We start from the raw sequence: 23,116 nt of genomic DNA, 5'->3' as shown, positions 1-23,116 counted from the left end.
ATCGAATAAACAGTTGGAGATGGAGTTGGAGACGAGAATAAATCTTCGTAATTCATTGATGACCCTTGAAAAGATCAACTATAAAAAGTACCATAGAGCGCATGGCTCAGTTCCCGTTCAAGAGTATTCCAGAACAGAGTACCCACCGGGAAGGTTACGGCAAAAAGATGCACGTCTTGAAATCCAACTTGCCGGATATTGCAAACTAATTAGAATAATTAAATTGTGCGTCTGTGGTTCACTTGCCTTCTACCGAGGACTCCGCTCATCACGGGCAGAGAGCAAACATCTTCCCATTCTTTGAAATCCAACCCCCTTAAGTTACGCCTCCTACCGGCGATGACAGCTGAAAAACGCTCATTAGTGAAATTGATTTGGGCATTTTTGGATTTTTTTTGGCAACGGTGGCGTTGTAGCGCCAAACGGGCAACAACATTGATAATAAAAGTCAAGTCACAAGGATTGCCTTTTCATCCTCATTTTGAAAACGCTGAACCGCGTTGCTTTTCCAGGAATAACAGAGAATCAGTGAGAGAGTCGCTGTTGGCACAATTGCCTCTAGCTCAATGTAGGGTGAAGATACTGAAGCTTGGTGATTGTAAATCATAAATAATAATGTGATTAATTATTTAAATTCTAAAGACAAAGTAGCATTTGACCTTTTTTTTCAATTCTTTGCAATTTTATTCATTTCTGCTGAATTCTTTTAATTTTTTTAAATTACTCACAATACTATTCATCAGCTCTCTCCAATTTTATTCAATTCTATTCAATTCTACTCAATTCTATACAATTTTATTCAATTCTATTCAATTCAACTCAATTCAATTCATCTATTCCATTCTATGCCATTCAATTTTATTCAAATAAATTCAAATCTATTCAGTTCTATTCAATTCTGTTCAACTTTGTTCTACTGTAACCAATATTCAATTGTATTCAATTCTAATCTATTCTATTCTATTACATTCTATTCAATTGAATTCATTAATTCTATTAAATTGAAGTCTTTTCAATTCAAATCAATATTTTTTTTTCAAATCTACTCAATTCTATTCAATTCTAATCAATTATATTCTTTTCTATTTCACCAGATTTTACTTTACGTGAAGCGCTTATAGCCCAAGTAGCTTTGAACAAAATAACAATAATTCACATAGTGTCGAAGAATGGGCCCAACGCCCCAGCAGCCGGCAAATAGTGGATACTTTTGACGTTTGCTCGAGCACCATCGGGATAAAGGCAGCAGCTCCCGAACTTTCGAAATAAATTATAAAACTTTTAGCAGCTAAGTTTTTGGCATTCGGCTGCCAAGCAGACAGAAGCACTCGCTGCCACGCCGCTGCTCTGTCCTAGTTCGGTTGGCGGTTTGTCGGAATGAACAGAACGAGAAAAAAAAGTTACAACTCTGGCGATAGGAAAATAAAATTCTCCGGCGTGCTAAAGAGAACCACTGAAGGATAAAAAGCAACGATGGAATGATTCTTGCAAGAAAAGTTTCGAATACTGACTGTTCTGTTCCCGCTGTTTTTGCTTCCACCACCCACCCAACCCACCGACCGAAACAGCGTTCAGCGGAGACGGTGTCCTCGTCACCATCATCCCTCGGCCTAGTCGCCACGTGGTGTACACAAAGAGCATAAATTTCTTTTCAATTGGGTCACTTTTTCATTACGTTCGTGCTTTTATTCAAATTATTTTTTTCTTCTAGGTAGTTGCTCATTCCCGTTGCTTCTCGCTCGTGATGGGTAGTTAAAGTTTCGCAACAGCGAAAGAAAAAATCGTGAAGCAAAGAAAAAAAACCCGCTTCGTAAAGCATAAATGAATGACTTTCCGAAACAACAAAAGCTTGTAAAACTTGAAGAGCAGCGACAGGAGCAAAAAAATCATTTAAATTTTACAAACATGAAACGCAACGGACGACGCGCGCTTTCTAGCCGATGTCGTCCTTTCTGGAACTGGCGAAAGCAATGCATAAATTAAAGATGGCGATGGTCGGTAATTAGAGTTCGCGCGCCGCGCGCACACGGTCAGCTATCGAGCGGACAATGTTCGTCCTTGCGCCAGCCATGGCCGCAGTTACAATTGCATACCTGCGAGTCGCGAAAATAATTACAGGACATATTCTTGAAAGCGAACGTTGTTACAAGTGAATAAGTACTGCGAAACGAAAGAATGTTATTCAAATGTGACCTAAAATGCTCAATGATGTGGGACTACTTCACAATTCTATTATATTCTAATAGTACCGACTCTCGCTGGCATGTTTTCCAATCCAATACAGATTAGTTTCCTTGCAATATTAATTTCGAAAATTTCCAAACAAGCCGTACAAAAACAGAAACATTATCTTCAGGAATATGTTAATTTTACCAAAGCGAAATCATTTAGATTAAACGATATTTTATTCTTCCCTGGTTTTACTTCGTCTCAGTAATTTACGCGCGCTTCGTTCTTTGTACAACTTTTCCAATGCTCTGATTCCCTGTTTGTTTGTGTTTATCCTGTTCACCAGAAAAAAAAATCTGGCGTCTCATCGATCGACGTTCTTGTTGTTTTCGATGCCGAAATGATTACGGCGGCGTCAGCCAAACAAAGGAAAACAGGAAAATTGGTTGGCCGGAGGGAAGGGGGAGCCCTTACGCATTTAACCTAGAACTTAGAACGACCACCACCATCGATGATGGTTGGTGGAGGTGGAAGCCGTTGCTGTTCTGATCACATTGGTTGTGGGGAATGGGGGAGACGCCATACGATGGCGTTTACGTGGTGGTGAAAAATAGTTTTCCTATGGTTAGTACTTAGTAGAAACGTCACAATTAATCTACTGTTTAGTCGAAGTAGGCTGAGCATTGTTATTTTGTATTGCTTTTAAGGACACTTTTCACGGAATCCAAATTTAAAAATACTCACGTTTTCAAAGGTTTTTGTTTGCTGCGTCGCAGCATGCGCGAAATAATAAACATGACAGCTGTGCGTCACTTCTGTATCAAGTGGTGTGCCCTTGAAAACGATAGTAACTATTGAATTTGGATTCCGTGAGGAGCGTTCTCAATTTCCTTAGGACTATTTCCTTCCTAAGATAACCACCGACGCCAGGAAAACGACTCCAACTGAACCTTACATATAGTACCCATCAACACATAGGCCGGGACAACTACGGCTTTACTTCATATCCGAGGAAAGGCGTGACCAGGACATTTTTCGAAAATGCCAATGACGCCGATTGGGATTGAACGCAGGACCGCTTGGGTTCTAGTCTGTAACGCTTACAACTCAACCAATTTATGTGTTATATTTTATTCTTTTAACGTAGTTTTGGTAATACTGAGACCTTTATTTCTGATACCGCTTTGCTTTAGATTTCTAGATGTGGTGTTTTAACACATAACAATCCAGTCAATCACGCTTATCACGATCTGAATAAAAGTCAAATTGAATAAAAGTTGAATTAAGATACGATCTAAATAAAACTGGAAATTTTGCCAGAGCAATTAAAAAAAGCTATAAGACGGTTAAAAGCTGCATGATTTGTTATATAATTCTACAAAAATCATAAAGTTTAGGATTTGTCATCAGTTTCCAACATAAGTTTGAGAAATGCAGTAATTTTAAACTAAAGAAGACGGAATAAACTAGTTTGAAAATAGTTTTTGATTTTTGATAAATTCTTCCATTTTCCACTATCATTATGCAAAGATTACTTGGTGCAAATACCTGATAGTTCAAAATAACCCAAAGCAATTAGCTGTGTTTAAATATGTTTTGGACAAACAAGGGCCGATTATCGCCAAATTCCTCAGAAAGACAAATTTCGCCACTGTTGGTTTAAAAAGTTAAGGACTTTTCAGTTTATTGAGAGGACACTTTTACATAAAGCTATTATACAGACAGATTGTTCAATTTCGATGGAGTTTGCTTTATCGTATACTACAATACACTGTCAATCATCTGTAATTTTTGAAGAGTGATAAAACAGTTTAGATTCAACAAAATGGCGCCTATTGTGAAAGCTTCTTGAATTTCGCGTAAACATAAGCTTCCCAACAGAATTTTATAAGCAAAATTGACAGATTGTATGAAAATTCTAAATAGGTATGTCAACAAAATCATCAAGAAGATCGGAAAGAAACACACTGTCAATGATTTGTCGAACTAGAAACAGTAGAGCCTGTGACAGCCCGAAAACAGAATATAAACTATGATATGGAAATGCTAATATCATCTTCCAAACCTGGACGTACATGTTCATGATAGCATTAGAGGCGAAAGTATAGAATTGATAGGGTAAAATGCCCAATAGTGGACCCCCTAGTAGCGGAATTTTGCTCTTCCTGTCATAAGGCTTAGAAATTTTCAACATATTAACTCTGCTTGATATCTAACAACAAGATCTGCATCCCCTCTTCACGATACATACATAAAACACCCAAATTCACGACGTTATTCGTTGAAATTAACATTTTAAAGTCTAACTGAATTCGCCCTATAGTAGACCCTCTGAAATCCATAATAGGAAATTGCTTCCCTATAGTCGACACTTCATTTGATTTTCATGTCCCGTTTCGGGACGTTCTTCTTCCCTATTATGGACCCCCCAGAATATTCCTATAATGGACACTCTCGTGTTTATTTTTTATAGAATTGTAAAAAATCATCTAATTTTACTTTCCATAGCATTTCCAATGTATGTAATCAAATCATAGGACTGTAAGGTAGGTTCTCCCGATAGAATTTCATAGCAAAATGTTGACATTGTGCAGTAATAAGGCAAAAATGGCTGGAGGGTCCACTATTGGTTGGGGGTCCACTATTGGGCACTTTACCCTAGTTCCGTTAGGATACGGCAGGCATGAAGAATGTTTTTATAGAAGTCGATTTGAAAGCGAGCGGAGGGCAATATTTGTGATGGCACATATCACACGACCTTCCTTCTGCCAAGCTCCCGTATGAAGGGGGAGGAAGAATATCAGTGTGGAAGCTGATATATCTCCACTGGCAAAAGGAAGGTGGTTTGACTTGCTCATATGCCATCGCGTGCGGAAGGATTTGCTATCGACGAGTACTGTCTCCAAATTTCTAATATGACATCAGCATTTAGTCGAATAGGATTTTTATTGCACAGTTCTGTTTTCTCATTGCGTCCGTCTCGTCGCAACCAACTTGGCTGCCTCGGAGAGAACAAAGCAGAGAAAGGCACTGCTGCTGTACCGTCGACCAATAACAGCTGAATTGATGGATGCCCCCACCAAGGGTAGTACACTAAATTAATGATTTCGTGTGTGTTACTTCTACGTGAAGTTAAACGATTTACAATGATATGGAAATGCTAATATCATCTTCCAAACTTGGACGTACATGTTCATGATAGCATTAGAGGCGAAAGTATAGAATTGATAGTTCCGTTAGGATACGGCAGGCATGAAGAATGTTTTTATAGAAGTCGATTTGAAAGCGAGCGGGGGCATAATATAAACTGTTGGAGTTGTTGAAAATCCAATAAATTGAGATTGTTATGAATATCTCAAATTTCTGACTTAGAATTGTTTCGTTGATAATTGGATTTCATTTCTAGAAGGTCAGATAATATATTGTACGAAAATAGAACAGTTTTCGAAATAGATTGATGGTTTAAAAAACATCGGCAATAGTGTCCTCTTTATAAACTGAACAGTTTCTTCCTGCAACTCGGCCAAATTTGCCCAGCCCTGTGCTGTTTGACAGAAATCTTAGCCGAAAATATGCTTGCTGATGCTCGGATGCGCGAAGCTCGATAAAAATTCGATAAAATGTAGATATGCCGACAAAAAAATTGAGTTTGAGCATGTATTGTGTTTTGTGACAGAACATCTCAGGTGAGTTTTTTTTTCAAAGGTTATGAATCGGTTAGTATTTTAGATCCCTCGAGTCCGACAACTACATAAAGTTAGTTTTAAAATTTCAGTTCCGTGCTCATTTTTTAAATTTTAGAGCTTTATACAGTATTTTGTTTTAAAGACCCATTGCCATAACGGAGCCGTATTCAAGTTATTGGATTTACAAATTCATAAGTATTTGTTTAGTTGATATGCATAAGACAAACTGAAGTATTTTTTCGAATATACTGAATAAAGTTAATCTTAACATATCATCACCAAGAATGCCAGCTTACACAGCAAAAAATATATTAATATGCCGAAACGCAATATTGCTCAACGTAGATAAAAAAACGATGTAAAAACAGATTTGACGTGTTTTTAAGTCAATTCAATGTATTTATACATCGCTCGTCGTAAAACATAATCGTAGAAAGATAATTTTTGTTTACGTAAAAAATAAATAAAATTACATGTAAAATTCGGTATTAAAATACATCCGAAATGCTGCACATCATGATCGTATGAAAACTAACAAAATATTATATCTGAATGCGATGAATAAAGCATTAGGAACGTAATAATGCCCAATAAAACTGGTACGCCTGCACTGCAGTCGAACCGTTCAACCGCCGCCGCCGCCGGTCGGCTGCTGTCATTTCCAGTTTGTCATTTGAGTTTGTACGTGTTTGATTCGCGTATGCAGGGCGAAAAAAACTATTTTACCTGATCAAGTGCATTAAAAATAACAGCATCACCATGAAAGAAAGACGAATTACACCCGGTTTGCTACAGGTAATCATATTGAACCGAGAAAAGACAGGAATTATGAAGGTAAGCCAGTTTTCAATTGCCAAAAATTTCTTCCGGAACAAAATCTTGTTTTTTTTTCAGGTAAAAAACGATGTTCCTGTTTTGAACTTAATCGGAATCAGTGTTTGCGATGAAGGTGCTAACGAACAAGCAATTAAAAACAAATGCTAAATAAGCCGACAAAAATGTTTATCTGAGCAAGTGCTCCAAAAACGACAGCAGCGGCATTAAATGACGCTGAACGAATACCTGCTGCAAAAATCGCATCGTGTTCAACAAAAAGACCGCAAAAAGCCGAATGAACTCGCAGACCAACAAAGTGGACCGGAGCGAGCGCGCGGAAATATGAAGGTAAACAAGTTTTCAAATGTCGAAAAAATTTCCCCGGATTACAATGTAAAAATCTTGTTTTATTGTAGAAAGAAAATTAACGTGCGTGGAAGCTGCTTCTGACAAAACCGAAATCAGTGCTTCCAATAAGAATGAAGGTAATTGGAATTAGAATTAATACAATTGGAATCGGTTCATGTTAAGAAGAGAACGCCGACTCCAAGGTACAGCTCGCACTCGCTGGCTGTGTGCAATCATGGAAGATGAGCTTCCGACCAGTGTGCAGGGAGATTGGCGGCCCAAGAACGAGCGACCTGGAGCATGACATTCGACGGTTTTGTTCCGGACAACATAGGTAGGACGACCATCACCGGTAGGATAGGAGACAAGTCATGTAAAAATATCCTGAAACGATAACGCTGCACTCCATCGGAGAAATAGTCGAGAATGGACAAGCTTCGTACAGAAGGTTTCAAATTCATGGAAATAAACTGTTCCGACGAGTGACTGAAGTAGCCGCCTGCTAACAAAAAGCAAACAACACAAAATGGTAAATATGAGTATCGAATGTAGTAAACTGAATTCTATAAACGGTAAATATTTCACAAACTCTTCTATTCAATTTAAATTGATTAAAAAGGAAAATTTATTTTTTTCAAATATTTAATTTATTTGAAAATATGAAATTAGATGGGGATAAAAAAATAAAATATTGGGGTGATAAAATCGAAAAAAAATCAATTTGTAAAAAGTATTAATCAGTTTATGCCTTGGAAAGGCAAAATACGTGAACTTATCCCATCATTTCTTGTCGATAAGGCTATTGACCAGGAGGGTGAAACGCCTGTTTTCCGCGGTACAATGGCACTCTACCCAACATCGTTTTTGGTACCCAGTTTTTGGGTAGTTTACCAGAATTCAGCGCTCATTTCGGGTGATTGGTTCATATGCAGTTAGTGCTAGTTATCGGCAATTAACTTCTCTTGGCGAAAACATGAAATTAGTTGAGGTACATCAGACCTTTTGTGTTTCTATGGCTTCCTTGTGTCGAAAAATAGCTCGTCGATACTTCCGAAGTTTTGTTATCATCGGAATTTAAACAAAAACACTGTACGCCATATTGAATGAATGGTGGGTAGGCGTATTAGCCTTCTCTTCAGTTCCCTGTTATTGACAGGAACTTAGGACTGATTCATAATACCACCACAGGCGGTGAAAGTTATTTCATGACAATTATTGTTGGTTGCGGTATAAGTCACAAAAATAAAAAGAACGACTAAAACTTTCAATTAAATAATAACCTTTCCATTAAACAATCAATAAATAATAAATAGATAATAAGTCATAAATAATAAAAATAAAAAAAATTAAAAAATACTGAATAATAAATAAATAAACAGTACATTATAAGTAACAAATAATGATTAACGAAGATTAAATGATAAATAATAAATTTTAAACAATAAATAAGAAATATTAAATGATAATAAATGAATAATAAATCTGACCTGAGCGCCGATGGAGATTTTACCGGTGGCGGCGTGATAGATCAATTTCAGCCAGCAGCGTAAACTAGTTTCAAGCGCCAAAATTTCTCCGGATTTTTTGAAAAGCTGCTCAACGAATTCCTCCAGAAGTTTCTCCAGGCATTCCTTCGGAAATTCCATTCGATAGTTCCTCCGGAAGCTCCTCCAGAAGTTCCTACAGTAATTCCTCCGAAAGTTTCTCAAAAAATTTCTCCGGAAGTCCCTCAAGGAATTTCTCCAGAAGTTCCTCCAGGAATTCCTCCGGAAGTTCCTCCAGGAATTCCTCCGGAAGTTCATCCGGGAATTCCTCCGAAAGTTCCTCTGGGAATTCCTCCGGAAGTTCCTCCGGGAATTCCTCAGGAAGTTCCTCCATGAATTCCTCCGGAAGTTCCTCCGGGAATTCCTCCGGAAGTTCCTCCGGGAATCCCTCCGGAAGTTCCTCAGGAATTCCTCCGGAAGTTCCTCCAGGAATTCCTCCGGAAGTTCCTCCGGAATTCCTCCGGAAGTTCCTCCGAATTCCTCGGAAGTTCCTCCGGGAATTCCTCCGGAAGTTCCTCCGGAATTCCTCCGGAAGTTCCTCAGGAATTCCTCCGGAAGTTCCTCCGGAATTCCTCCGGAAGTTCCTCCGGGAATTCCTCCGGAAGTTCCTCGAATTCCTCGGAAGTTCCTCAGGAATTCCTCCGGAAGTTCCTCCGGGAATTTCTCCGGAAGTTCCTCCGGGAATTCCTCCAGAAGTTCCTCCAGGAATTCCTCCGGACGTTCCTCCAGGAATTCCTCCGGAAGTTCTTCCAGGAATTCCTCCGGAAGTTCCTCAGGGAATTCCTCCGGAAGTTCCTCCGGGAATTCCTCCGGAAGTTCCTCCGGGAATTCCTCTGGAAGTTCCTCCGGGAATTCCTCCGGAAGTTCCTCCGGGAATTCCTCCGGAAGTTCCTCTAGAAATTCCTTCGGAAGTTCCTCTAGAAGTTTCTCCGGAAGTTCCTCTAGGAATTCCTCAGGAATTCCTCCGGAAGTTCTCCAGAATCCTCCGGAAGTTGCTCCAGGAATTCCTCCGGAAGTTCACAGGAATTCCTCCGGAAGTTCCACCGGAAATTCCTCAGGGAGTTCCTCAGGAATTCTTCGGAAGGTCCTCCGAAATTCCTCCGGAAGGTCCTCGGAAATTCCTCCGGAAGTTGCTCCGGGAATTCCTCAGGAACTCCTCAGGAAGTTCCTCCAGGAATTCCTCAGGAAGTTCCTCCAGGAAATCCTCCAGAAGTTCCTCCAGGAATTCCTCCGGAAGTTCCTCTAGGGATTCCTCCGGAAGTTCCTCCAGGAATTCCTCCGGAAGTTCCTCCAGGAATTCCTCCGGAAGTTCCTCCAGGAATTCCTTCCGGAGGAATTCCTGGAGGAACTTCCGGAGGAATTCCTGGAGGAACTTCCGGAGGAATTCCTGGAGGAACTTCCGGAGGAATTCCTGGAGGAACTTCCGGAGGAATTCCTGGAGGAACTTCCGGAGGAATTCCTGGAGGAACTTCCGGAGGAATTCCTGGAGGAACTTCCGGAGGAATTCCTGGAGGAACTTCGGAGGAATTCCTGGAGGAACTTCGGAGGTTCCTGGAGGAACTTCCGGAGGAATTCCTGGAGGAGCTTGGAGAATTCCTGGAGGAGCTGGAGGAGCTTCCTGGAGGAGGAATTCCTGGAGGAACTTCCGGAGGAATTCCTGGAGGAACATCCGGAGGCATTCTTAGGGAACTTCAAAGGAAATCTTGGAGGTACTTCCGGAGGAATTCCTGGAGGAGCTTGGAGGAATTCCTGGAGGAGCTCCGGAGGAATTCCTGGAGGAACTCCCGGAGGAATTCCTGGGGGAACTTCCGGAGGAATTCTTGAGGGAACTTCCAAAGGAAATCTTGGAGGAACTTCCGGAGGAATTCTTGGATGAACTTCCGGAGGAATTCTTGGAGGAAAATCCGGAGGAATTCTTGGAGGAACTTCTGGAGGAGTTCTTGGAGGAATTTCTGGAGAAACTTCCGGAAGTATTTCCAGAGGAACTTTTTGGATAAACTTCCCGAGTGATTCCTGGAGAAACTTCCGTAGGTATCGTTAAAGAAACTTCCGGAGGAATTCGTGGAAAAAAATCCGGAGGAGTTTCTGGACAAACTTCCGGAGGAATTTCCGGAGAAACTTCGGAAGAATCCTGGAGGAACTTCCGGAGAAATTCCTGGAGGAACTTCCGGAGGAATTCCTGGAGGAACTTCGGAGGAATTCCTGGAGGAACTTCGGAGGAATTCCTGGAGGAACTTCGGAGGAATTCCTGGAGGAACTTCGGAGGAATTCCTGGAGGAACTTCGGAGGAATTCCTGGAGGAACTTCGGAGGAATTCCTGGAGGAACTTCGGAGGAATTCCTGGAGGAACTTCCGGAGGAATTCCTGGAGGAACTTCGGAGGAATTCCTGGAGGAACTTCCGGAGGAATTCCTGGAGGAACTTCCGGAGGAATTCCTGGAGGAACTTCCGGAGGAATTCCTGGAGGAACTTCCGGAGGAATTCCTGGAGGAACTTCCGGAGGAATTCCTGGAGGAACTTCCGGAGGAATTCCTGGAGGAAGTTCCGAAAGAATTCTTAAAGGAACTTTCGGAGGTATTCCTGGAGGAACCTTTGGAGGAATTCTTGGAGGAACTTCCGAAGGAATTCCTGGAGGAACTTTGGAGGAATTCTTGGAGGAACTTCCGGAGGAATTCCTGGAGGAGCTTCCGGAGGAATTCCTGGAGGAACTTCCGAAGGAATTCCTGGAGGAACTTCCGGAGGAATTCCTGGAGGAACTTCCGGAGGAATTCCTGGAGGAACTTCCGGAGGAATTCCTGGAGGAGCTTCCGGAGGAATTCCTGGAGGAGCTTCCGGAGGAATTCCTGGAGGAACTTCCGGAAGAATTCCTGGAGGAACTTCCGGAGGAATTCCTGGAGGAACATCCGGAGGCATTCTTAGGGGAACTTCCAAAGGAAATCTAGGCGGGACGTCCGGAGGAATTCCTTGAGGAACTTCCGGAGGAATTCCTGGAGGAGCTTCCGGAGGAATTCCTGGAGGAACTTCCGGAAGAATTCCTGGAGGAACATCCGGAGGCATTCTTAGGGGAACTTCCAAAGGAAATCTTGGAGGTACTTCCGGAGGAATTCCTGGAGGAACATCCGGAGGCATTCTTAGGGGAACTTCCAAAGGAAATCTTGGAGGTACTTCCGGAGGAATTCCTGGAGGAACTTCCGGAGGAATTCCTGGAGGAACTTCCGGAGGAATTCCTGGAGGAACTTCCGGAGGAATTCCTGGAGGAACTTCGGAGGAATTCCTGGAGGAACTTCCGGAGGAATTCCTGGAGGAACTTCGGAGGAATTCCTGGAGGAACTTCGGAGGAATTCCTGGAGGAATTTCCGGAGGAATTCCTGGAGGAACTTCCGGGGGAATTCCCGGAGGAACTTCGGAGGAATTCATGGAGGAGCTTCTGGAGGAATATCTGGAAGAACTTTTGGATGAATTGCTGGAAGAACATTCGGAGGAATTCCTGGAAGAACTTCCGGAGGAATTCCCGGAGGAACTTCCGGAGCAATTCTTGGAGAAACTTCTAAAAGGATTTCCTGGACGAGCTTCCGGAGGAATTCCTGGAGGAGCTTCCGGAGGAATTCCTGGAGGAGCTTCCGGAGGAATTCCTGGAGGAGCTTCCGGAGGAATTCCTGGAGGAACTTCCGGAAGAATTCCTGGAGGAACTTCCGGAGGAATTCCTGGAGGAACATCCGGAGGCATTCTTAGGGGAACTTCCAAAGGAAATCTTGGAGGTACTTCTGGAGGAATTCCTGGAGGAGCTTCCGGAGGAATTCCTGGAGGAGCTTCCGGAGGAATTCCTGGAGGAACTTCCGGAGGAATTCCTGGAGGAACTTCCGGAGGAATTCCTGGAGGAACTTCCGGAGGAATTCCTGGAGGAGCTTCCGGAGGAATTCCTGGAGGAACTTCCGGAAGAATTCCTGGAGGAACTTCCGGAGGAATTCCTGGAGGAACATCCGGAGGCATTCTTAGGGGAACTTCCAAAGGAAATCTTGGAGGTACTTCCGGAGGAATTCCTGGAGGAGCTTCCGGAGGAATTCCTGGAGGAGCTTCCGGAGGAATTCCTGGAGGAGCTTCCGGAGGAATTCCTGGAGGAACTTCCGGAAGAATTCCTGGAGGAACATCCGGAGGCATTCTTAGGGGAACTTCCAAAGGAAATCTTGGAGGTACTTCCGGAGGAATGCTTAGATAAACTTCCGGAGGAATTCCTGGAGGAACTTCCGGAGGAATTCTTGGAGGAACTTCTGGAGGAGTTCTTGGAGGAATTCCTGGATAAACTTCCGGAAGTATTCCCATAGGAACTTTTTGGATAAACTTCCCGAGTGATTCCTGGAGAAACTTCCGTGGGTATCGTTAAAGAAACTTCCGGAGGAATTCCTGGAAAAAAATCCGGAGGAATTTCCGGAGAAACTTCCGGAAGAATCCCTGGAGGAACTTCCGGAGAAATTCCTGGAGGAACTTCCGGAGGAATTCCTGGAGGAACTTCCGGAGGAATTCCTGAAGGAACTTCGGAGGAATTCCTGGAGGAACTTCGGAGGAATTCCTGGAGGAACTTCGGAGGAATTCCTGGAGGAACTTCGGAGGAATTCCTGGAGGAACTTCGGAGGAATTCCTGGAGGAACTTCGGAGGAATTCCTGGAGGAACTTCCGGAGGAATTCCTGGAGGAACTTCCGGAGGAATTCCTGGAGGAACTTCGGAGGAATTCCTGGAGGAACTTCCGGAGGAATTCCTGGAGGAACTTCCGGAGGAATTCCTGGAGGAACTTCCGGAGGAATTCCTGGAGGAACTTCGGAGGAATTCCTGGAGGAACTTCGGAGGAATTCCTGGAGGAACTTCCGGAGGAATTCCTGGAGGAACTTCGGAGGAATTCCTGGAGGAACTTCCGGAGGAATTCCTGGAGGAACTTCCGGAGGAATTCCTGGAGGAACTTCCGGAGGAATTCCTGGAGGAACTTCGGAGGAATTCCTGGAGGAACTTCGGAGGAATTCCTGGAGGAACTTCGGAGGAATTCCTGGAGGAACTTCCGGAGGAATTCCTGGAGGAACTTCGGAGGAATTCCTGGAGGAACTTCCGGAGGAATTCCTGGAGGAACTTCCGGAGGAATTCCTGGAGGAACTTCGGAGGAATTCCTGGAGGAACTTCGGAGGAATTCCTGGAGGAACTTCGGAGGAATTCCTGGAGGAGCTTCGGAGGAATTACTGGAGGAACATCCGGAGGCATTCCCGGAGGAACATACGGAAGAATTCCTGGAAGAGCTTCGGAGGAATTCCTGGAGGAGCTTCTGGAGGAATATCTGGAAGAACTTCCGGAAGAATTCCTGGAGGAGCTTCCGGACGAATTCCTGGAGGAACATCCGGAGGCATTCTTAGGGAACTTCCAAAGGAAATCTTGGAGGTACTTCCGGAGGAATTCCTGGAGGAGCTTCCGGAGGAATTCCTGGAGGAGCTTCGGAGGAATTCCTGGAGGAACTTCGGAAGAATTCCTGGAGGAACATCCGGAGGCATTCTTAGGGAACTTCAAAGGAAATCTTGGAGGTACTTCCGGAGGAATGCTTAGATAAACTTCCGGAGGAATTCCTGGAGGAACTTCGGAGGAATTCTTGGAAGGAACTTCTGGAGGAGTTCTTGGAGGAATTCCTGGATAAACTTCCGGAAGTATTCCCATAGGAACTTTTTGGATAAACTTCCCGAGTGATTCCTGGAGAAACTTCCGTGGGTACCGTCAAAGAAACTTCCGGAGGAATTTCTGGAAAAAAATCCGGAGGAGTTTCTGGACAAACTTCCGGAGGAATTTCCGGAGAAACTTCCGGAAGAATCCCTGGAGGAACTTCCGGAGAAATTCCTGGAGGAACTTCCGGAGGAATTCCTGGAGGAACTTCCGGAGGAATTCCTGGAGGAACTTCGGAGGAATTCCTGGAGGAACTTCGGAGGAATTCCTGGAGGAACTTCCGGAGGAATTCCTGGAGGAACTTCCGGAGGAATTCCTGGAGGAACTTCGGAGGAATTCCTGGAGGAACTTCGGAGGAATTCCTGGAGGAACTTCCAGAGGAATTCCTGGAGGAACTTCGGAGGAATTCCTGGAGGAACTTCCGGAGGAATTCCTGGAGGAACTTCAGGAGGAATTCCTGGAGGAACTTCGGAGGAATTCCTGGAGGAACTTCGGAGGAATTCCTGGAGGAACTTCGGAGGAATTCCTGGAGGAACTTCCGGAGGAATTCCTGGAGGAACTTCCGGAGGAATTCCTGGAGGAACTTCCGGAGGAATTCCTGGAGGAACTTCCGGAGGAATTCCTGGAGGAACTTCGGAGGAATTCCTGGAGGAACTTCCGGAGGAATTCCTGGAGGAACTTCGGAGGAATTCCTGGAGGAACTTCCGGAGGAATTCCTGGAGGAACTTCCGGAGGAATTCCTGGAGGAACTTCCGGAGGAATTCCTGGAGGAACTTCCGGAGGAATTCCTGGAGGAACTTCCGGAGGAATTCCTGGAGGAACTTCCGGAGGAATTCCTGGAGGAGCTTCCGGAGGAATTCCTGGAGGAACTTCCGGAGGAATTCCTGGAGGAGCTTCCGGAGGAATTCCTGGAGGAGCTTCCGGAGGAATTCCTGGAAGAACTTCCGGAAGAATTCCTGGAGGAGCTTCCGGAGGAATTCCTGGAGGAACATCCGGAGGCATTCTTAGGGGAACTTCCAAAGGAAATCTTGGAGGTACTTCCGGAGGAATTCCTGGAGGAGCTTCCGGAGGAATTCCTGGAGGAGCTTCCGGAGGAATTCCTGGAGGAACTTCCGGAGGAATTCCTGGAGGAACATCCGGAGGCATTCTTAGGGGAACTTCCAAAGGAAATCTTGGAGGTACTTCCGGAGGAATGCTTGGATAAACTTCCGGAGGAATTCCTGGAGGAACTTCCGGAGGAATTCTTGGAGGATTTTCTGAAGGAATTCTTGGAGGAATTCCTGGAGAAACTTCCGGAAGTATTCCCATAGGAACTTTTTGGATAAACTTCCCGAGTGATTCCTGGAGAAACTTCCGTGGGTACCGTCAAAGAAACTTCCGGAGGAATTTCTGGAAAAAAATCCGGAGGAGTTTCTGGACAAACTTCCGGAGGAATTTCTGGAGAAACTTCCGGAAGAATCCCTGGAGGAACTTCCGGAGAAATTCCTGGTGAGCTTCCAATGGAGGAAATTCTAAAGGAATTCGTGAAAGTGTTTTCAAAGGAATGTCTGGAGGAATTAATAGACAAACTTCCGGAGAAATTGCTGTAAACTCCGGAACGATTCCTAGAACCTACTTACTGGAGGAATTTTTGGAGCAATTTTCAGTGGAACTTCCGGGCTGGAGGAGCTTTTTGATGAATTTCTCTATCAACTTCCGAGATTTTTTTTTATTTCTCTATCAAATTCCCGAGAAATTCCTGGAAGAACTTCGGGAGGATCTTCGGGAGGAATTCCTGAAAGAATTTTCGAGGGAATTCCTGAAGTAAATTGTGAAGGAATTGCAGGAAGATCCTCCGAAGCAATTGCAGTTAGAATTTCCAGTGTAATTGCTGGGTGAGTTTCCAAGGAATTCATGGAGGTATTTCCACAGGAATGTCTAAAAGGATCGCCGGATGAACTTCCGGAGGAATTCCTGGAGGAACTTCCTAAGGTATGCCTGCAGGATCTTTTGGAGAAATTTTTGGAAGAACTTCCGAAGCAATTTTCAATTTCTGAAGAACTTCCTGAAAAAACTTCCGTGTAAACTCCCCTACTTCTTTTGCTGATAACCAACAGTGTGTCGCCGCCACGCCGATAAAATATAACACATAAATATCAATAAAATATTGATTAAAATAAAAAATAAAAAAATTTAAACTGAAAATGGAAAAACTAAAAATTGATTAAATGATAAAAATTCTAAACAAAAGTTCAAGTAATACTACAATAAAATGCGTAATGTAATGCTACAATAAAATACGTTTTGAATAAATAAAATTTGAAATTGATGCATCTGAAGTGTATTTTCGAACATGAAAGAAAAAAATCCGTATACCCCTAAACCTGCTGCTAAAAGCGGGTTTTTCCCGACCGGTTTTTACGTCGTTTTTTCAGTTACATCGACTATATTACATCTAAAATGAATTACATTGCATTAATTTGAAAACGAAATATCATATACGTCAACTTTTTGTTACATCAACCAGATGTAATAAAACATGATATTTACGACGGCGATGATGTGCATCAAATCTGATGTAATATTACTTTTTATTTTTTACTGTGTATTATTGCAGGTGATTGGCATGCGTGGCATTAAGGGGGAGGTTCCGTGTATTTTGATTCCAATTTTAGATTTTCGTTTCACAGAATGCTGGAAAGGGGTTTTTCGTGCAAAATGTCAATTAAGTCGTGCTCTGTAATCTCAATCTTGATTCAAAGGATAAAAATCAAAATGTCCGCAAATATAGAACTGCGTTAGTTCTATCGTTTCAACCATTTGAACAAATCACTTGGTCATTTTCAACTTGAAGGGAACAATTTTCTTCATGGAATGAGCCTTTGACTGGGTGAAATTTCGAAAGTATTATTTTTAGTTTACTCCATTCTGTAGGCTTTTGTTTCAAATTCCATCATGGAAAAAGTATCTCGAAATCGAAGTCGAACGGGTCCTCCTTTGAATCAAAATTGAGATTATAAAATTGAAAACAAAAATCCAAAATTTTGTCAAGTTTACTAAATCCTCCCCTTAATGAGTTTTATATGTAGGGATGATGATGGATCTGTGCAGTGGAGATAGGTATTTTATCATTACAAATATAAGCCATATTCTTCTTCGTTCCAACGATATGCTGAAATATAAGATCGGTTGACAAATGTTCGAGTTATGGCAATTTTAGCGAGTGAAGAATTTACAAAAATCGAGAGATAAATTTCGTACATTACTAACGAGATGTCCATGTCTCTGAGCATTTAGAATCCTTCATATACTCAACAAAAACTTCCAAATGATCATTATATAGATTTTTTTTGGAAAAGAAGAAGTCATGTGAATAGTGACCCGGTGTCAGCTGCCCGGCTTATTGTGCTGCCATTTCGACATAATTTGTTCTAGATCGATTCGATCGATCGATTTTTGGAGATTTTATTAAAATGCATTGAAAGACTTTTAAGATTTATCACGGATTTTCTTCATTCTGTAATTAAGGATTAGGGTGGATTCCCTATTCCTTCTACAGTAGTGAAACTGTCAAAACTTACGTAATTAGTGTACGGCTCCTTAAAGCTTTGTTTTTTTCTTAGAAATTCTCAATGCTTTCTTAGTACAGTCGCCTCTCCACATCTTGATATTGAAGGGACCATCGATATAATATAAGAAGAAATGTAGCAATGGAAGGAAATCGAAATGGGTACTAGATCGAAAGAACCTTGTTGCTATGGAAAACGACAGAAAATAAAATGTCATTTCTTGTTTTTGATATGTTTATTAGAGTGATTCAAATTTTGACATTTTTGCTCCCCTATGCTTAAACGATGGAATTTGCCATTTTAATAATCGTCTTAAATTTTTAGCTAATTTGGATGTAATTTGACTGAGCACAAGTAGTTTGAAGCTTGTATGAAAATTACTATGAAAACAGTAACTTTTGTGAAAAACCGTTCCCCATCATTGCCCATTAAGCTCTAAAAATGTATGAATACGTTAGCAACATAGAAAATTTAACAAGGGAAAATATCGTCGTTGTTGCTAAACGATTTGATGCTGGCAACAAAAGTTATTGGGGAAATACTGAATTGTGGGAAATTCAATTTAACACGTAAAAGAATAACATCAATATCAATAATGAGCATTTATGTTTTCTTTATAGTTTTGCTCATAAAAGTCAGATTGCTTCGCAACAACGATTGACTTTTAGCTTAGGATCTATTCTATGATGGCGATGCGTTAAATATATTCAAATAGATTCTGGGCTGCTTCACGAAAGGATCCTTTACATAAGTGGCAATTCTCATAGTAATTTTCATATAACCTTCAAACGGCACGTGCACAACCAAATTACATCCAAATCAGCTAAAAATTTGGGAGGACTATTAAAATAGCAAAAACAATCGTTTAAGGATAGGGGAGCGAAAAAGTCAAAATTTGAATCACTCTAATGTTTATTATTGGCCCAAGATAGTCTAGTAGCCTAGAAATTTGAATACCGTTTTGGCTCAAATCCCGAACATGACTCATATTCCGAACACTGGCGTCTTAGCACCTCAAAACTAAGAATGTCCACGGTTATTCGTACGGAGGATCAAGATTGCAAAAGAATTCAAGATCCTATGGAGAAAACTACGCGAATATGGTTCAAAATACCGTTTAAATGCGAGTGTTCGGAATATGAGTCATGTTCGGAATTTGAGTCAAAACGGTATATCGACATAGGGAGACAAAATCCTGAACAAAACATGACCAGAACACATCGAGATAGGGAGGTTATCGAGATGTATTCACCCATTCTATAGGCGGCGAAAATGTATGTGTGTCGGAGGGACCGAGCAAACCATCGACATAGGGAGAGATATCGAGATATAGAACATCGAGATGTAGAGAGTCGACTGTATTGAGGAAGTTCAACAATCTATAAGAACTTTCAGGAAACGTTTTGATTGTTTCCAGTTTCCTTTTCCTAATCGCAAGGTTAACAACATCGCTTAGAAGTTATCCCTCTAAGGGCCAATTTCTTCACCTCAGCTTAACTCTTAAGCGGTGCTTACCCATACGCTTAAACATGGTTTAAGGCCTAAGCGGAGGTGAAGAAATCGACCATAAGTAGTTCAATCGGATAAATTTAAACGGATTCTCTAATTTCAAATCAGTATCCGGATTCTTTTCAAAACGTTAGATTTCGCCCTATATTGCTAAGGACTCTTTCCATAATCGCAACATTTTCAGATTCAGTAATTTTTCGATCGAAGTTCACACCAAGCGACATAAAAACATTAATCAATTTTTTGCCCAATTTTCCGTATATTAGTTCCAACTAATTATCGAATCGAATATTCCTCAAGTCCGTGAACGAAAACATTCTTTAAGAAATGCATGCATCAATTGATATAAATGTACTTCTATATTCTATTAACCATAAAAGTCAGTTGAAAAAGCGTTTTGTGCAGTTTTGCAGAACCCCGACCTTTTGTAACTCAAGATGCCATTGATTAGAAATTTCTCGTTTTCCGTAAGAATTCACGAAATTTTTTTCACAATCCAGTTTTCGTAATCCTAAAAAAAATCGAAACTGATATTCAAGTATTATTAGGACAAAATTTCACACACTGCAAAAATACAAGAGTTTTTTTTTCGAAACTCAGTTGTGGGGTTGAATATTTCAGAAATTCAATATTCTGTAAAGAAATCAAGAAGCTTTTTTCAATTAGGTGGCAAATTTTGGTTACAACGTTAAGGTAATATCTCCTTTTTGATTCGCATTGGATGCGGTCGAATAGTGAAGCAGCTGGTTCGTGATTGAACATGTTGCGTATCGGACGCGGATTCGGGTGTTTAGTTTTATTGTGTGCAGTCGGATAGTATATCATTTAGTTCGGGATTGAACGTGATTCTTACACAACGCGGTCGAAAAGTGTTGCAATTATTTAGTGTTACCTATCGGACGTGTATCCGAGTGTTAGATTTATCATATGCGGTCGGATTGTAAATCGGACGCATAACTTTCGCGGGATACGAGAATCGAGATCGTATTTCGATTAGCAAGCAAAACTGTCGCGCGATCCTAAATATTTTATTTTGCTCTGTACTGTTTAGAGAGTAAATCAAATAATGCGCGTTTTTATTGTCATTTCGTATAATCCCATCCCCTTCCGCATCACTCTCCAAAGTGAATCCATAATAAAATATCCTATACAACTAACACAACACCACATCCCAAGACAATCGTGGAGAAGCAGAGGTGTTATCGGTCTCTAGTAACAACGAGTTAATTAATGGACAAAGAGGACTACGATGAACAGATTAATATTGTATGTACGAACTTTCTTCTGGAAGGAGATTCTCTATTCATCCCGTGGATTCGCATAAGCGTCTTTGCTTATGGAACCACCCCACCCATTTTTGGCCCTTCATACAGGAGTCTGATGAAATACAAACAATAGCATAATCATGATCAAATCGTTTGTCAGATATGGCCAGTGCTATCAGCAGGTGCCTTGCTACAATAGATGGTAGTATCATCATCATCATCATCATCATCAAGAGGACTACGATGAACAGATGACGACAAAAATCAACGGAGGACCATACAGGCATGTGAGAGTGGACCCACTACCCGGACTAATCAGACTCACGGATAAAACGATAAAGGAATGCAAGACGATCATCGGAGAAGCCCGGGTTAAAATGACGAACCCTGTGTTACCACGGATTAAAGAACTACCAAAGATACATAAGCCAGGTACAGAAATGCGAGAAATAGTTTCATCAGTGGGATGCCCTACACAAAACTTGGCCAAGTGGTAAGTCAAGGAGTTCCAGAGTATGCCGTTCCCCAGCAGATCAGTTGTAAACACCCAGGAGTTCACCAAGAAGATATTGGAATCAGGAAACATAGGAGAAGGGGGCATCATGGTATCATTCGACGTAGCGGCATTGTTCCCAATCGTTCCAATGAAGGATGCTCTGAACCTTTTGGAGGATTGGCTACTAGCACAACGGACGGATACAGCATGGCGAGGAAAAGTAAAGATGTATCTCAAGAATGAATAAGAACTACTTTACATTCCGTGGAAGCTTTTACAAACAAACGAAGGGTGCATCTATGGGAAATTCGTTATCATCGTTTTTGTGCGAATTATTCATGGCGAATTTGGAGGACAACCTAGAGGAACAAGGAGTAATACCCGAGAAATGGTGGAGATACGTGGATGACATTTTCAGCATTATCAACCGGAACCTACGGAAAAACGAACTGACAACACTGACACCAATCGATGAACCGCTGAAGAGGGTATCGGTCCCCTATGATCAACACATCACCCACCAGCTACGCCATCGACTAAGGTAATTCGGCATCGATTTAGTATTCTCCAGCAGAAGCAATCAACTGAAGACACTGTTGGGCTCCACAAAGGATAGAGTAGAAATGTTAAATAAGGCAGGGGTTTATCAAATTAATCGTTCACAGTAAGTATATGTAGGTCAAACTAAAAGATCGTTGAATGTAAGGTTCAAAGAACATATTGCAGAAGTAAGTAAGGCTAATAGGGGGAAACTGATAAGGGATTAAATTATGAGTTTAGGTCTAAGGTAGCTGAACATGTATATCAGGAAAATCATTCAATTAAGACATCAAACATTAATTTTTTAAGAAATGTCTCTTCTCCGTGGAAACTTGATGTTGCTGAGAGCTTGGAAATCTACCGACAGGTACAAATTGGTACAATTGAGAAGCAAGACGCGAGCTACTAGTAGTGATAAAGGGGATGTGAGAAGTGAAAAGTGAGAAAGGTGAGAAGTGAGATGCTACTAGCCAGTCGAGATGTAAGAAGTGCAAAATAAATAGTAAGAAGCAAGAAGTGAAATGCAAAATTTGATAAATTATACTTTCCTCTAAATCGCTCCTATTTTCGATAAATTTGTGTTTCCCATACATTTAGTTGGTTTTCAACTATCATTCTTCCATGAGCTCATAGTAAAAATTTCAAACCATCGAGTTACAAGTGTAATGCAACAGATAGAAACGCCTGTTTCGCCACTCAGTCACGAGCATCGTAAACTTGCCGAGCACAGCATACAAAAAACAAGGCAAGCTCATCACGTATGTAAACATTCAGTTTGAATGTAAACATGTGACGTCACTGCTATTTTTGCACAAGCTGGACCGAGACGATGCTCTACGGTCGCTACGGAAGTGTCATTTTTCTAACGAGCCTACCTTGTTTTCTGTATACCGTGCTTGCCGAGCACAAGGTCGTTGCCAAGTCTTTTTACTACTGTTGCCAACTGGAAATAGTTTTCATCGAAGTATGCATAATGTTAAAATGTCAAAGCAACGTCCAAATTTTAAAAAATCTTAGAAATTTCGGTTTGTTTTTGTTTTTAATTTATTCAAAGGGAGAATGCTTCTTAGGGTCAATTTCTTCACCTCCGCTTAGTGCTTAAACCTGGTTTAAACGTATGGGTAAGCACCGCTTACGAGTTAAGCGGAGGTGAAGAAAACGGCCCTTATAGTCTTAAATTATATTGATCATCCATTTGCTGCAATTACGGCCTCCACATGCCTCCGGAACGCACGGCATGTCTTATTTATGTAGGCTGGATCGATTTCTGAAGAGGGGTTAATGTTTGCCTGAAGCTTGCTGTACTCGGATGGCGATTAGAACAGGTCTTAGCCTTCATGACGCGCCATCTAGCGGATTAATACCGGAACTGGGTGGTGGCCACATTTCCCTTCGCCCAGAGCGACAGATGTTGCTGCAACCACTTCTGAGTGCGGTTCGAGGTGTGACACGAAGTCCCGTCTTGTTGAAATACAACATTTGGCTTCGGGCCGTACTGCTCTTT

The 23,116-nt window shown here is 41.8% G+C and overlaps 1 protein-coding gene across 2 annotated transcripts in view; it reads right to left on the bottom strand.

Moving 5' to 3' along the window:
* LOC134211440 (methylcytosine dioxygenase TET) overlaps positions 1-23,116 on the bottom strand; it is a 470,864-nt gene that overhangs the window by 422,313 nt on the left and 25,435 nt on the right. The window lies entirely within an intron of this gene.

The sequence above is a fragment of the Armigeres subalbatus genome, chromosome 2 (assembly GCF_024139115.2).
Source record: "Armigeres subalbatus isolate Guangzhou_Male chromosome 2, GZ_Asu_2, whole genome shotgun sequence".
Classification (NCBI taxonomy): domain Eukaryota; kingdom Metazoa; phylum Arthropoda; class Insecta; order Diptera; family Culicidae; genus Armigeres; species Armigeres subalbatus.
This window is presented reverse-complemented; position numbering and strand designations above follow the sequence as displayed.